Source organism: Marmota monax, unplaced genomic scaffold, assembly GCF_021218885.2.
Source record: "Marmota monax isolate L192 unplaced genomic scaffold, Marmota_monax_Labrador192_F-V1.1 WCK01_AAM20220418_F8-fsc00184, whole genome shotgun sequence".
NCBI classification, from domain to species: domain Eukaryota; kingdom Metazoa; phylum Chordata; class Mammalia; order Rodentia; family Sciuridae; genus Marmota; species Marmota monax.
This window is the reverse complement of record NW_026695008.1, coordinates 1828684-1846795: the sequence shown is the minus strand read 5'-3', so window position 1 is coordinate 1846795 and position 18112 is coordinate 1828684.

Genomic DNA, 18112 nt, shown 5'->3' with positions numbered 1-18112 from the left:
AACAAAGTATTTATGTAGCAGAGTTGCTCTCAAGTTCAATGAAATAGGAAGGAGAATTGCTTGGGCTACACTAATTAAGATGAACTTGAGAAGTGAGAGAGGCCATATAGATCATCAAATGAGCACTTGGTCTTAAATGCACAAGGCCCTGGGTTCAGTTCCCCCCTCCACCCAAAAAGAAAGTAAACGATATTACCAAACCTTTCTGATTTAGTTCTTCATTTATATAATCAATAAGATTTTCCCTCTCATTCTGGGGATATAGCTCAGAGATAGAATGCTTGCCTGGCATGTAAAAGGTCCTAGATTTGATTGCTAGGATAGCAAACGAAAAAAGAGAGAGTTTCCTTATTACTGGATTTCTCATATTTATATAGTTATATATGATAATATACATGAAATGCATAACAGAGTGTTTAACTTAGAGTCAGAGCTGAATGAATGCTTATTTTATTATTATTACTGCTAAACATACTAGCTCCCTCATTTTCATATCTTTCTTTCATTTTTTGGTTATTTATTTATTTATTTAGTGTGTGTGTGTGTGTGTGTGTGTACTGGGGGGATTGAACACATGAGTCCTTTATCACTGAGCTACTGCCCCAGCTCCAACCCCCATTTTAAAAATTTGGGAGCAGGGTCTCACTAAGTTGCCAAGGCTGGCCTCCAACTTGAGATCCTTCTACCTCAGTCTCCCAAATTGCTGGTATTATAGGCATGTGCGGCAGCACCCTACCAGCCCTCTCATTTTCTAGTTAAGGAACTGGAAGTTCTGAAACACGAAACAAATAAATAGTTCCCAATTTCGGTTTGTCATCATGAATATCCCATAGATTGTTAGGGTCAATATAAGGCAACATGGGCTTGATGGTCAATATAAAGAAGCTGAAAACTCCTCAGATAGGAAATCCAGATACCTGGAACATTGTACTCCTTGTTTAGTAATTATTTTAATGAGACATTGTAAAATCCTGGGCATCTGCTTTTCTTCCAAATAAAGAAGTTATTATAGGATTATTTGCTTCAGTTTCAAAAGTCCATATTTAGTGTCAGTTTTGTTTCCTGTATATGAAAGAAAATTCTGGAACAACAAGTATCAAGCAATTGGACTTGAGTAATTGGCATGTCAGGAGCAGAGATTGGGACCATAAGTGTCGTATTTGAAGTCAGTTCCTTAATTCTCAACTCCTTTTGTTGGTTTCCCTGCCTTCATTTTTACATTCTTTTCAAGATAAAAATAATTTTTTAAAAAAATATTAAGTCTAATGTCCTGTGCCAGCATGCCTCTCATACATGGGTCTCAAATTTCACTGGGGAGAATAGAGTAGCATTTTCTAACATCTCAGTGACCCCCAGGTCTAAGAAATTCAGGTCAGAATGTAATGAAGGTAGACAGGAAGCTCTGGAGACAGTGAGAGGAAAGACTGAATATATTATGAACAGTCTTCTACACTCCAAGCCGTCTCCCACTAAAAATCTAATCCCAGTCTTTCTCTAATATTAATGAATTATTTCAAAATTTACATGGATAAATAAATCAGTCAGAGAATCATGAAACACTGAGAGAAGAAAAGTGGCAGCATGACCAACCCAAGCCTTGCCTTGGCTTTGATTTATTTTGTCTCTGTGCCTGAGGGACAAAAATAGGTAATTTTTCTGCATGAAGGTAATTATCTGAGGCTGGCTATCCTGGTAAAGGACCCCCTGAAGTTTCTGTCTGACCTTGGCACTTTTATCTTTTAGTTCATGCCAACGTACCACAGGAGGGAGAGAAATCCTATATTGCAGAAATCTGCTCTTCTATTTCCCCCCTACTTGCTTGAGGTCACTTGATTTGTTCTGTTCTCCAAAGTTCTCTCACTGTGAAGCATCAGAAGCAGGAGGTAAAAAGTAAAGAATAATATAAAGAATAAAAGTAAAGAATGTGTGTGTGCAGGTGTGTTACACTCAGTTATATTAAACTTCAGATTCTAATACTACATTTTGGTCATAACCATCATCTAAGTTCTACCTAGACAGAAGTGGTAGCAACTCTTAAACCTTGAAATTGTCACGTGCTGCTGCTTGAGGTTTAAGTGGCTAATACAAAGTCAATGTGGATTAGTGAGAAATGACTTCCTACTGGAGCTAACAACGCACGTAGAGGGAATGCGAAATGATTGTTTCTCACCAGCTGAAGGAACATTTTAGAGAAAGCCAAAGTCCTTAGTGAAATTTCAAAAGGTTGCATCTCCCAATCACAATTTAATGCTTTCTGTAACTGGATAGAAATTTACCAGAGAGTTTTAGATTGCCTCCTTTTCTTCCTTAACATTTGATTTTTGTTCTGTTCATTCTTCCTTTGTAGTCCTGTATTACATTTACAAAAATGGGATCATTAACATATGTACTGTTCAGTGACTTTTTTCATTGCATTTAATGGTGAGTTTGGGCCACCTCGCTCTGGTATGGCTTAGTGCTTAAGTGCAACTGCCTATTTGTGAGCCATGTGACCTTAGACAAATTACTGTACACTTTTGTGTCTTGGTTTTGTGTCTTATCTATAATAGGAATAGTGAAACTATCTTACCTATAAGATGGCTATGATACTTAAATGCATGCAAAAATCTGACACGTCTGAAGCACACAGATGTTTACCTATTTTTTCCTAATAACTAAATATTTTTCACTTTATGGTGTTCCCTAACATATCAACTATTCTACAACTGTTGATCATGAGTTATTTCATTTTTTTTCTTTCCAGGGATTCTCTTTTTTTACCAAATTTTTGTGTCCGTTGGGTTTCTCAAGTGTTAAGATCTGTTTCTCTATTTACATGTTCTCATCCTCTTCTAATTATTGAACTGCATTCCCTCTCTTTCCATTTCTCCTGCCTAAAAATACTTTCTATCTTTAATTAAAATAGCAAGTTATTTGTCTAACTAAAGAGACAGAAATCAATTCACATTTTCACTCTTTTGAAAGGTCCAGTGTCTAGAAGCTTTTTTTCTTTCTTTTATTTTTTTTGATATTGCCATCTATGCATTTAACAAATCCCCAGCAATCTCACTACTCTATTGTTTTATTGTGAGATCTAATGCACAGGTCATAAAGATTGAGTAGCAATGAACATCTTAGCAGTGTTCTTTTCTCAGATAATCTCATTTGCCATCTAGCCCATGTCAAACTGGACTTTTTACATTAAAGACCATTCCCACCCTAATTACTGTAATTCCTTTCCCACTATCCTTTCTTAACCTCCTTCCTTCTCCCTATATACTAGTTGCTGGGTAAAGAAAGATAAGTGAGAGATAATCCCTGACTTCAAGAAGCTAATGTAGGGAGAAAAACAGCAAATTCGGCCTGGAAGGTCACAAGCTTGACACATACACACTTTTAGAAAATGAAGAAAGAAGTTATTCTGTGACTGCAACATAGTATATGCATCCCTGTGACATAGAGTTGTAGAAAGGAAAGCAGGAAGACACAGCTATTCATCACTGACTTTGAGTGTATGAGGTAAGGACTTCAGGCTGGAGTTGTATGTTGGAAATAGTATCTTCTATTGGACAGGAAATTTGGGCTGACATTTTTAGATGAAATAAATAGGAAAAATATGGATGATAAAAATTCCAATAAAATGTGAATATATACTAAATGCTCACCATTTTCAAAATGAGAAAATATTTGACTGAATATCCATATGCTTAAAAAAGTCACTTCCAGGTTTTCAGTGTAAAGTAAATATATATTTTAATGTCAACTGTATGTCAAATTAGTTTCATATTTTAAAAAGTTAATGATTTGGACAGTAATAATCATTTTAAGCATTTTTCTCCCTAAAGAATGTTAAAAAATGTTATCTCTAGGAAGAATTATTTAGATAAAATAAAAATGGAAGAATAGAACTAAATAGAAACTCTAGGTAATGTCAGGTAACTCTGGGTTTGAATTTTTGACTCTCAAACTGCAACAGTAATAATCAACATTTATTTGGCCCTTACTAGATGTCAGGCATTGTTATAACTACGTCAAGAGTTTAGTTGAATGACTACATGTTAATTTGTATAACTTATTTAATCATCAAAATAACTCTATGATATAGGCTGCTATTATTATTTCCAGGTTTCAAGCAAGAAAACTGAGACTAGAGGTTAATATATTGCCCTGCTTCACATAGCTAGTAGTGCTAGAGCTGAATTTAAGCTCATGAAGCCACATTATTCACTATTATATTATTGATTCTCAGAGTGAGGTCCCCGGATTAGCAGTATTAGCACCATCTAAGAACTTGCTAACAATGCAAATCTTTAGACCTCATCCAAAACTCATTGAGTCAGAAACACTGGGGGTGGGAACCCCAAAATCTGTCTTCTAACAAGCTTTTCAAACTATTTTTTTTCTGCTTACCAAAGTTTGAGAACCACCACATTTCACGATGCTGATTTATAAAAGGCAATCAAAGTTAAAATTAACAAATTTTTATGAAGGTTAACTTGAAGAACTAAATAACTCCCTAAACTCTGAGGAGATAAAAACTGGAATTACCCTTAGATCAAGACTGGCTGTAATATGGCTTCTTTGAATCATAGGTGACAATCTTTTTATATATGTGTGGGACATTGTAGAACAGTAAAACAGCATATGGAGATGTCCAACTACATAAATTTAACTAACACATTTGAAAATAGAGAAAAAATATGACTATGACCAAATCTTTAAATTGTAAACTAGCTTTCCCCCATGCCTGATAGAAATCTGGACCTGCTTTTCCTGTCATTACCTAGGTAGAATAAGGAAATGCAAGGTAATTGCATTATTAAATTAAGCAAAACATAATAAGGTTACTTAGCTGTGCCAAAAATATATAATGCATTCATTAGTTCAATGAACATGGGATTTGAATTTTTTGCTCATTTGTATTATTTGTGCCATGCCTAACCACTTCTTTTAGCTCAGATAATCAAGTCTTGAATGTGTGTATATGTACAGTTGGGACTAATTGGTGTAATTAATGTACGCGTAACAACTTTAGCTGCCTAATGTCTGAAGGGAGCAGAAAAAATAAGCAAATTCATGAAGTAGGTTTTACATTAACATCATACCCAAGATGATTTTTTTTTCAGCAAGAAATTCAGCCTTCATTATGGCCTTCAGTTAATAAAGATGTGGTTGGATTTCATAAGTGAACTTGCTTCACCCAAAGGAGTCCAGTTTAGCAAAGACATTTTACATAAACTATTAGCTGTACAAAGCACAAGTCTTTGGTTAAATGATACTCTGACAACATAAGGTAAACTGGAAAAACAATTACAAAAATAAATTCACCAATGACCTTTTCCTCCCTTTGTTAAAGTGTTGAATTAACATTCTTTATTTCTTCCTTTCTGCCTTATTCCAGAAAGGTGTCCAGGCTATTTAAAGAAGTAAGTATTTAAAAAGAAAAAACTAATTATAAATAAAAGAAGAAACCTAGAGATGGTTTAAAAATTGATATCTTTATACTTGTATTAAATAAAATTAAATATTATGTTGAAATTCAAATTCATGGAAATACACATGGAGGCTCTCTTCAATGTATGATGTTTCATTAATCTTCTATTCTGCAGAACCTTATAGTCTAATGTAAGGGTGAGATGGTAGTGGGAACAGACACTTGAAAATATGTATTTTAGCCACAATTCATTTAGAGTGATTGTGAACATGATCAAAATTTTATATTCCAAGCAGGTTAACTGGTAAACCAGAAGACACACAGATTTGTATGTTGCAAAGGGAAGGTATTACAAACTCCCCCTAAGCAACTAGTTTCTTTCTTTTTTTTTTTTTTGCTGGTTATCAGCTTTGTATTTTATTTACCAGCGTGTTCTTTTTTAAATCGGCAAAAGCATGTGTTAATATTGTGCTAACATTTAGGCTAATCTAAAATCTTATAACCTGGTGTTCTTACTAGCACATGTTAATATTTCTTTCTCTATATGAAACTGACAAATTTATCTGAACATTAATCACCCTCAATAGGATGATTGGGAAAACAATCACAGGGTAGCAGGTAGGAGAACAGCAATTAATATGCAGCATTAAATCTATCGGAAGGGTATGGATGGAAAAGAACACTCAGTCATTCCACTGGATTTAATTTGCTCAGAGAAACAGACTTCACACCTGAGTCATAGTCACAGCTTGGTTTTCTCTCAATTAAACCCATGCTCATCTGAAGCAATGAGGGTTTTGAGGACAAGACCAGGGCACATGCTAATGAAATTCCCTGCAGAACAAGGCATTAAGCAGAAAGTGTTGCAAAGGAGGAATTACATAATACGTATTTAAAGTTTCTCAATAATTAAGCATTTAAGACTTCATTGTATAACAGCTCTTTCACACAAAAGCAACCATAAAAATCAGGGAGCATTACAGGGTGAAGCCTGAGTCTATGCCAGAAAAAGATTATTGTGAAATATATATTTGTAATTAAAATGTGAAAATTCTGTACGGTTTTAATTTTGCTGATAAGGGGGCTTTTTGTTTTTATCAATTTTCAGCTTAGACTTATCTGTGGTTATGCTTGTAAACAACATTATTTTAAAGGACTGTCTGAATGTCAGTCTGTAGTATTACGTATAGCCTTATAAGGCCAGAGTATTTAAGACCAATTTCTCTTTATAGCCATTTAGGAAAACAAAAGCAAACCCAAAACCTAGAACTTAACTGATGTTGATGAAATTCCTCAAGAACCAAGGTTGCACCTCTGAACCTGCTGAGCCCCTGAATTAACTTCTACTATATGACATCTTTTTAAATAAAAGTAAAATTTCAGTTTCTACCAAATTAGTTCAAAATAGCCTAATAGAATTACAATTTATTGCAAGCATTATTTCGTGGTGTTAGTGGCACTAATTTCTTGTACATGAATGGATTATTCAGAATATGTATATAGATTATATACTATAGGCAAGTGTTGGTTTATGTACTGGGGATATAATAGATGGAACAGTCTCTACTTTTAAGGTTCTTGCAGTTGAGTAGAGGAGATACCTGACTATAACTATACCCAGTGTGGAAAGTACTGAGAGACAAGCATGTGAAGAAGAAAACAGGAGCCCAGAGAACATTAATGGAGTAGAAACTTTTCCCACATTGTCTGAGTGAGTATGGAAGGTCCTAGGAGGTGAGTCTTAAAGGAGAAAGAAGTTAGCAGAGGCAGAACAGAGGGGAGAGCACAGAGATGGGAGGCCTTCCAGCAGTGGGAATCATTTGTTCAAGGCAGACTGTGAATCATCATGGCATGAATTGTTGGTGTACATGTGTTGAGTGTGTGTGGGGCTGTATTAGAAATAGGGTTAGAAGCCCATAGTGATTGGAATGTAAACAAAAAAGGGCTATAAAACAAAAACAAATAGTCATACTGTGTTTAAATGAATGTATGACAGAGGGTTGTACAGCTGTAGCCTTCTACATGTTATTTAAGAATTAAGGCTTATTCTTTGGGCGACAGGAAGCCACTGAAAACATTTAGGCAGGGGAACAAACAGGCATTTTGGAAACTTGAAGGTAAGTGGGTGAATGGAACAGGTGAGTGTGAGGATCCTGTCACCGTTGCTCTGGCTAAGGGAGGACATTGTTTTCCAATGTAAAGCCTGTGAATGATCTTAAAAAAATCTTTACGCTTTACTGAGGTTAAAGACAAAATACTTGATTGTTAAATTACTATGTTAGACACTTTTTGTCCTTTGTGTTGATACTTATTTATTTTATGTTATGAATATTTTTGTGTGTCTCTCCCCCAAATTTATACGTCAAAATTGAATTTTCATTACAATCACATTTGGAGACAGGCTCTACGTTCATGAATAGGATAAATGTCCTTATACAAGAGCACCCAGAGCATCCTCATTCTTTCTGCCAGATGAGGTTATATTGGAAAGATAGCCCTTGCTATACCCTGAATCTGCTAGGGCCTTGCTGTTAGAATTCTCAGTATTCAGACCACAAGAAATTAATGTCTATGGTTTATAAGCCATCTGGTATATGGTATTTTTGTTACAGCAGCCTAACAGACTAACACACAATTAAAACTTAGTCTGATTTCCCTGCTAAACTATAAGGAATATATGAGAATAGGGGCTATATATTCTCAGGAGTTAGCATAGTGCCAGACATCTATAGAAGTACAACAAATATTTCTTGAGATGATCAGAACTGATTGGAATTTTCAGTTTCTAGATTTTCATTGAAAGGTATTACTAAGTCACCTTCAAGAAAAACAAAATTAAACAATATATATTTTCATCCCATATTGTTGTTATGCAATTCACACTAAGAATAATTAAGAGGATCGCCCTTCCTGGATATATTTAAAATAATAAAATCTAGCAGCAAACTAGTATAGGTAAAACATCATTCACTTCCTTGGAAGTGGGACCCATTGATCTCTTCAGTTCACTTTGAGGTTCTTCAAAGAGCAAACTGTTCACAGTACTCATGCTGGGAAACAAAGTGTCACTGATTTATGTGCTGAGCAGTGTTCCATCAGGCTGTGGGACATTTTAGGGCAGCAAGCCAGGAGTGTGAGAGCCAAGGAAAACTTGGAAACACAAATTGGAGATAGAGACAAAATATGCTGATCATGGGAAGTTTCCAGAAGCTGATGGTTAAACAACCAAGGAACGTAGAATTAGAAGATAAATTAGGCAAGTAGTCTTTTTTTCCCCTCTCTCTGTTTACAAGCTTACTCTCACGAAGAATGCTTGCCTAATAAGCTGTAATTTTTCCTAATTGTGTTTGCTTTAAATTCTCCTTCTAGTGGTTACTCCAGTTAATACCATTGGTGTATTTGAGATGAATCTCTTCCAGACAACATCTCTCATTTCTGATCAACAGGTTGCAAAGTGTGGTCTAGAAGCATCTACAGGGTGGTAAATATTGTCCTCATTTAGAAAGAGATATAATGTCCTTACTTCTAAAAGCTCACATTTTTGCTAAGAAAATGACTAGAAAAATCTTATGCAGTATTAAATGGGATGTATGACAGAGGTTGTACTTGGTGTTATTAGGGACAATGGAAGGATAAACTGCCCTTGAGGTGCAAGTAGTAGGGAGGAAGAGTGAGTGTTAGCAGGAGGTGGCTGAGAAGAAGGCAGAGGGGAAAGTTCTTCATCTAGGCACTCAGGAACCAATCTGAAAAGTCAGACACACGTAGTATTAAGCTTCAATACTAGCCCTTTTCTTTTCGGAATCTCACCAAGCTTTACATCTCTTTGTAGGCTACTTCCTGCTTTTCACATGTTTTTCTGACTTTTTTAAAAAAAATTATCCTTTTTGTACCAGGGATTGAACCCAGGGGCGCTTAACCATTGAGCCACATCTCCAGTCCTTTTTAATTTTTTTTTTTTTTAAATTTTGAGACAAGATCTCGCTTAGTTGCATAGGGTTCCACTAAGTTGTCGAGTCTGGCTTTGAACTTGCAATCCTCCTGCCTCAGCCTCCCAAGCTGCTAGGAGTACAGGCTTACACCACTGTTGGTTTTGACAGTGTCATCTGCATCTGTTATGCCTCGCCTCTCTGTTCTTTGTCTGCCCCTCATTTCCCATGATCCACTCTGACGCGTAGGACTAGCTGAGGACTCTACCTTTGGTCTTTTGCAGTCTTGCTCTGCTATGCTTCTGTGAGTTAACTCATCTACTTGTATGCTTTGAGGTATGATAGAGTGTTGCTTCTTAATTTTGTCAGATTAATTCTAAGTATTTCCAAGCACAGCAGATCAACTGCATTCTGGATGGTATCTAATAACATATTCTACATGTACTTCAACTTTAGCATAAATTTATTATAACAACCTCCATCCAAAATAAAATCAGCTCTGCTTCTTATAATCCTAATCTGGCAGCATCATTAAATGCTTTATAATCTGAAAATATATATACTAATCTGTTATACCTTTTTTCCTTTACTTCTATTATATCACTTACTGAAATCTTTTTCAGATGATCCAGTTTCTTTTTCAATTACTAATGTCTTAAATTAGTCTTTTATCTCATTCCTCCTTCATTTCTATAATGTCATTTTAAAATGAACTAGGGATTGTTCTTATGGCTTCTGGAATTATCTCCTACCTCCTCCCCCCCAAGTTAATAACACCATCACCAACAAACCTTATCATGTTCCTGTCAATATCACTGTTTCACCCAGTATTCTTCACAACTTTTTCAGTCCCTTGATTATAGCAAAAAGCTAACATGTGTGCTCTTTTTTTGATTTTATGTATGTGTGTTACCTAATAATCACTTTGTATTTTTGGTTTTGGGTCAAGAAAAGATGAGTAGATCTCAATGCAAAACCACCGGTAAAAATAGCTAGCCAGAATTCAGGAACATTATTTTTGTAATTATTTTAGGACTTGCCAAACCAGATATCTTTACAATCTGAGCTAAGCATTGTCTTTACTCTCTCAATTTCAGTATAATGGAATAGAAGAGAAGACATACAGTTTTCTGTTTGCTTTTAAACCCCACCAACTCCATCCTCTGGGCTGTATAATCTGTCCTGCTTTAGTTCTGAGGTTTAAGGAAAAATTACTTCAATCATGGCCCTTGAAGTAGAGAAGGGATGGCCACTCAATCCACAGTCTTGCTAAAGGGCCATGATCAGACACTTGTGGCAAGGGGCCCTTGTTGATACCTCCCCCAAGAGGAAGAATCCATGACCCTATAAGACAGTCTATCCCACCTTCCAATCTTCACTTTAGTATTTAGGTATTATCCAGCCTCTTTTTGGGAACCAGTTACTCTCCATTCACTGAGATACATATTTAAAAGAGAAAGCATATTTTCTTTTCAGGAAAGTTTCTTATAGATATATTTTTTTCCCCAAAGAGTACATGTTTTCTTTCTTTGTTGCAATATGTATCATTTGTCTTTTGGCAATAGAGACTTTAGTGAAAATTTCTTAAAAACCACAGTGTTTAACAACCATGTTTAATGACAATGTTTGTTTTTTTTTTCTTTTAATCATGCAAGAAAGAAAATGATTTCTATTTTCTTGGCATTTCAGGAATCTTCAGGTCTATTTGACTCAGTCTTTATGTTGATATGTTCTATTTTTACCCAGCGATATAGACTTTCAATGCCTGATGAGGATAAAAATGTTCTTTCAAATATAAATTTAGTTTAATTTAAATAAACAAATATATGTAAAGATAAAATGTTAGGGAAGTAATACTATGGATGATACATGGATTTGGTGATAATCTCCCAAATGGCAAATGAAGAGTCTGTAGTGCAGAAAACAGTGACATGGGAAAGGGACTGCTATAGCCTAGCATCCCTTGCTTTGAACCCAGAATCATGCCCAATGTGAGCAACTGCCAAATTCTACTTACTACTTAGTCTGCTTCCCCTGGCTCCCTTCCTCTATTATTTGTTTTCCTTCTCCCACTTCCTGCAGACAAAGCGATACCTGGCTCCAACTCACTTTTCAACCCTTACCTGCTATCAAGGAATGAAGGCAGATTTGCTTTTTCTTTTGAGTCCTCCTGTCTCCACATACCTAGGCACTGCTCACCTGCTCTGGCCTCATGTTCTGGGCTGCCAGAGCTTCCTTCCTGCCTGCCTGCCTGCCTGCCTCATACCTTCTTTCCTCCTTCTTTCTCTTCTGCCCTTACTTTCAATTTACTTCTTCAAATACTCATCAAGTATCAACTTTTTTATTTTTCTTGATTATCCATTACTTATAACAAACCAACCACAGTCAACACTATAAAACAATGATTATTTATGATATTCAAGGATTTTATGGGTCTGGAATTTGGATGAGGCATAGAAACGATGGCTTGTCCCATATCACAGTTACTGGAGATTTCCTTATACAAATGTCTGGTCTCCACTGAAGCTACAGTCCATGTGTTAACACTTTCTGACAGCAGTTGAGAAAGGTGTGGAAACAATGACTTCATTCTTTGATGAGAAAGAGCGAAAATACTCCAAAGTCTTGTTTAAAATGGATAAGTAGAGAATGTCTCCTTCCTCAAAGTCCTTATGTTTTGTTTTGGTTTTACTGCCATTCAATGATGTCATCTTTATTGACATTTTTGAACAGGTTCAGTTATTATGGAAAGAGATAATTTCTAAACTTTGATTGAATGAATGGATGCAGTGCAGAGGAGTGCCATCATTGGGCACTGTGAATGCAAGGTTGAAGAATTGAGAACCACACCCTCAGATGCTGGACCACATGCAAAAGTTGACTCTTCCTGGAGTCAACTTTGTACTTGGATGTCATGACCACCTTGTAGTTGCTTGCCCCAGAGATGAGCCTCTGCTTGTCAGTTAGGCAGGAAGAGTTCTCTTTATTTTGGATATTGTGTTTATTTAGGATTTTGTCTACTAACATTCATGTTGGTAGCACTGGGTTTCCTCCCCAGGGTAATGGTCTTTCTGGTCTCAACTATTTCTCAACAATTAGCTGAAGTATACTGACACACTACAATAATATCTTTCCTTTTCTGTAGTTCTACATCCTTGTGGACATGTTTCATAACAGGAATCTCATTATATATTGCACCATTATTTTTATATACAGCATAACTTTCTCACTAGCATTTTCAGGGAATTGAAGGGAATTTGTCCATTTGACAGTAGCTCATGAAGTGTCTTGCTTCTACTATGATTTCCACAAACATTAATTGAATTGGATTTCTTCTACAAAAAATAGGAATTAAAAATTTCCAATATTTCATGAGAATGGCTCCACACCAAATGGTTCATTGAAAGCTGAACAATGCTATATCATTAAATTCCTGTCATAGTTAGTGAACCTCATGGAAGTTATAGTTTGTTGCAAATAACTTTCTTTAACAAGATATGTTGCACATTTTTATGACACTGTACTAGCCACAGTGATTAAACTGCGTCCTGCCCTTCTAGAGAATGCTGTGTGGCGGGAGGTACTAATAAGAGACCCTGTGATTACATTCCATTGTTAGGTTGGTAAAGTTCAGATTCAGTAGAAACAAAGGTGAGTTGGCTGCTGGCCTGAACACAGAAGAAAGAAAGGCTTCCAACAACCAGATGACATCAGAGCTGGGGAAAAGTAGGAGAAATAGGAGCCATTTATGTAAAGTGCAGACTTGGTAGAACAGAGTGTTCCAGGTAGAGGCAAATAACTTTTACTGTGAATAATATGGAGCTAGTGAGCTCATGAAACTACTGAGTGCAGAAAGAAAGTGGGAAAAGGGCATGGGATATCAAGAAATAAGGCTAAAGGAGGAAACAGGGCAAACTTAAAATACAAGCAAACAAGTTTTATCCTTATGTTGAGGGAAACAGAGACTCACTGATGAATTTTAAGCAGCCAATCTGCAGAGTGAGTATTGTGTTTTGAAACAGATGAGGTAATGAAAGAGGCAACTTGCAAGGAAATAGATCAGAAGTCTGAGAAGTGACGGTGACCTGAATTTTGTTGGTAACAGTGAAGATATAGAAAAGCTGATTAGTTTAAAAGACATTTAGGATACAGCATCAGTAGAACTCTGTGTTGAATCTGTGGAGCAAGAGAGTTAGAAAAGAATCAAGGATAACAGTTGTCTGAGTTGAACCATTAAATATATGGCATTCATTGAGAATAAGTATTGGAGAAAGAAGAGACTTAAGAGAAAAGGGTGGGTCAGTGCTATATATTATGGTTGATAGATTACTGGGATCTCAAAGATATACATGTCCCTATCTCAAAAAAAGACTGTTCCAATAAAATCAAATAAGGACCAAGAAATAAGTACGATTTTCTAGGCCAACTGCTGTAATCATAAGAGGGAGGCAGGAAGGTTGGAGTACAAGAAGGAGATATGACTGTGGAGTTATAGGTTGATGCAATCTGAGAAAAAGAAAAAAATTGGAAGCTGGAAAATACAATTTTTTTCCTACAGTTTCCAGAAAGGAAACACCCTGCTGACACCTTGTTTTTAGGACTTTCAACCTCTAGAACTGAACAGTAATAAATAAATTTGTCTTGTTTTAAGATACTGCAATTGTGTTTGTTACCACAACAATATATACCACGAGCATGACGAGTTTTAAGGTGTGTGGGTCATGCACCTCAGGTCTGGTGTGCTATTGGACACATGGAAGCTCAGAAGAGACAGAGAGTGGGCCTGCTGATGTAGACTTGAGAATCATTGACATTAAGGTGGACACTAGATGCAATGAGGTTGGAAGAGACCATGTGGATGGAAAACTGGAATGAAGAGTTTACCATAGAGAACCCGGAGGCGCTTTAAAAATGGATGTTAACAGAGTAAGTTGGTAAGTAGCTCTCAGAGAAGAGAAAGATGATAGAATAAGGGGGTGAGGAAAACCAAAAGCAGAAAATACTGTCATTAAATAGGTTTGGTTCATAGTGTCAAAAGCTGCTAAGAGAAAGTGAGTAAGACAATTTTAGGTTGCATAAGTATTCAAAGGTGCCTATGGGATGGGAAGGGAGCACTGTGGGGAAGTTCAGAAATGAGAAAGAGGAAACACGCTGAATGAACAAGTTCCTTGGAGGGGAGGAGAGCATTGCAGCACAGTAGACTTGAAGAGAGGGCTATCACTCCTATGGCTGCAGATCCCTGCCTTTCTTGGGATGAGTGCAGAGGCCACAGCAAAGGAGTACACAGCTATGCATTAGAAATAAAAAAAAAAATTCCTCATTCTGCTCTAATTTTATAATATTTATTATATTGTATAATAATATATGTCAAGTTAAACGAATATCACAATGAGTAAGTGATTTATAGGGTTTTCTAATTCAAATATTCAAAGAAAAATATATTTAGTTAATTAATGCAATGCTGGGGATCAAACTATGGTTCTTGCACACTCTCGGCAAACATGTCCCCTTATAAAAAAAGAAAATTGACAAAAATGCAGAGTAAAAAAATTCCAAATAGTAGAACATTTTAGATTACTTGATTGGACTCAAGATGAGGTTATCATTGCCATTCAAAGATCCTTAGTACAAAACATTTAACAAAACACAGAACCAAAAAAATAAAACTACTATTATACTAATAACAAAAGAAAAAATATACCTAAACATGAATATGTTTCTTTCAGCACTAAGAAGTGGTGAAATGTTTTAGTTCCAACACCAATGACAAAAAATAAGGTAACATTTGAGAAAAGTGAGATTATCCATTTTCTTCATTTCTTTATCAAATATGTATCAACTATCCTTTGTGTACAAAGAGCTTTACCAAATAACAAAGGGTAGAACATTAAAAAATAGAGGATGTGAGTGCCACAGTATTTACTATTCAACCCCCACTGAAATCACAATTGACTAACTGCATCCTTACTGCATCCTAACCTGGGTAATGCAAATTCTAAGAGTCGATTTAAGTGATAGGATGATTTACGTATTGAACCATAACCAAGAGAAATTATGCTACAAGAAAGAAACACACACATACACACACAATAGTTTATGTACCTGAAAAGTAAACAAATAACTGAAATACAGGTAATTTCACTTACGTGCAGCAAGCTAATAGAGCATTTGTTTATCCATCTGGATAAATTTGTGTGTGTGTGTGTGTGTGTGTGTGTAGACAAGTGGATATTCTTATCTAGATATGTATGTGGGAAAGAGTTCACAGCCTTTTTGATATAAATTAATGTAACCTAACTTTCTCTTGTAAGTTTAACCTTTTTAAAATGTTGTATTTGATCAATCCACATATATAGGTATTATGTAAAAGAGAAACTAACCTGTGAAATATACTGTCAAGCATCAGAGATTAAATTGGTTTGTTCTATAATTCCAGTAAAGTGCACACAGGAGAAATGAGGTGGAAGCATTTAGGGAGGTGAATGATAATGGGAGGGTTTGGCAATTTGCTCAGGAAGCAAGGAAGCAGAGCTAAAGAGAAGATTCAGATGTTTTCTAGCATAAAGAAATAAGAGAAAGCAATGAAATGTTGAATTTTTACCCCCTGGAAAAGTAGGCAGTTTTACTGAATCCTTTTTGAAATAATTATAACTAATAAATAGGTTAACTTGAATAATGATAATCAATGGGAGAGAATTAAAAGTGTCACCTACATGACTAACAAAAAAATATGTGAGAAGATATGGTGGGATTTAGCTAGTTTTGGGAACTGTGTCAGAGCTCCTGATCCATATTAAAAGAAAACACAAACAACAAAGAATCACCTTAAATGGGAATTGGATCTATATATGTAAATACACATGTATATATGTAAATATACATTCTACACAGAAGACATCTTTCTATAAAAGTTGGTCATTTTTTAAAAAGTCTTAGGTGACATTGTATATATAATAGAGCACTTGTGGTTCGTATTATATAATAAGAATGCTTAAGACAGAATTTTTATCCATGACTTGCAACTCCTTACAAAAACATTCTAATAAATGAACCTAAGAATTAAAGCAATATGGGAATTCTACAGCAAATAACACCAATCAGAAGTTCATTTTGTGAATTTTTTAAAGTACTTTTTCTGACAGTTTTTCCTACACATGAAAGTTCTTAATGAGAAAAGATCTCTTGAGCATTAGCCTAACTGTCCCACCAATAGCCTTTTGCATAGAAGGGAAAGGAGTAAGAGTCAGGAGTGCTCTGCTTATCATCAAATGTGACTTTGAAAAAATAACCAAAAAAATCCTTATCCCTGAGAAATAATGACCACATTACCTGACGGGGCTCATGCCTGGAAGGAAGTCTTCAGATAATGAGCTACACTTGAGGAGCATCTGCTCAGTCGTGACAAGCATGTAGGTGATAAGATGGCAAGACTATAGCCTACCTGATGCAAGTTCTGTGCTTTAAACTAGGTCAGGTATATTATTTCAATTTAAAATAAGGAATACTAGAGTACCAGAACTTTTCTGGAAGAATGCCTACAAACGTTTGGTGCAGACAAACCCCTGATGAACTTTGGAATGCCTTTGGAGACAGTCTGCCTTGACCTCCATTGGCAATAGCCACACAGCAGCTCATGGACACACGTTTTAGAATTCACTCCTTCGTGCCAATCTGAATGTTGCTCATTTTGAAACTATAATAATGGTTATTACCTTCTATGTTATGGGTATCATAAGTACTACTATCAATATGTATGCTCTGTTTTAGCACACATTAGAAAGTGAATAATATAAGGGTAGATATATATTTAAGAATGCTGCTTGCTCTTATCTCACCTTTCCAATACAGAATGTAATGGTTTATTCCTAATTACTTGAATAGAAGCCTAGGCTAATCAGAATCCTTCCTAAGTTTTTATTCACACTAAATTTATTGCATGCTTTCTATTGAAAAAGCTTTCATCTATTTGGGCCTGAAATATGAATAATTTTCTTATATGTGAAAATTATCACCCTGTAAACTCATTAGGATGATCATCTTTTGCTTTTCTAAATGATTTTTTAAAAAGAAAAAAAAAAGAAGACCCATAGTGACTAATATAAATTATTAGGTATTTCAACTCAAAGTGAAAATTCTTATGAAAATTATGTCTTAAAAAAGAAGCATTACTGGGCTTGGGATGTGGTTCAAGCGGTAGTGCGCTCGCTTGGCATGCGTGTGGCCCGAGTTCGATCCTCAGCACCACATACAAACGAAGATGTTGTGTCCGCTGAAAACTAAAAAATAAATATTAAAAAATTCTCTCTCTCTCTCTCTCTCTCTCTCTCTTTAAAAAAAAAAGAAGCATTACTTAAAATAGATTCTTATGAGTCTGTCTTTGTAGTAATGGCACTTACAAACATTCTATAGTGGCATTTATTTTCGTTTTTCTTTGATATTCATTAAGATGTGTTTAAATCATTCTCTTCTCTCAACTAAGTTGCTAAGAATAACATATTCATTGGCTGGTTCTTGCACTTACCCTTAGGATTCCATTGTTCAATACCAAGCAATCCTAAATTATATTTTATCTTAACAGGACTTACATTATTTGGGGAACTTATGTTTTTTTTTCCCCCAATGTTTTTCTGGCAGTATTTGCATCACTCTATGTAACATGGATAAGCTGAAAATTATAAATTCATTGAAGAAATTGGAATGGAGAAAAAATTTTGAGAGGACTAATTTTGAGAAGGATTTTTAAATATAATATCTATTATGAGATTATTATGAT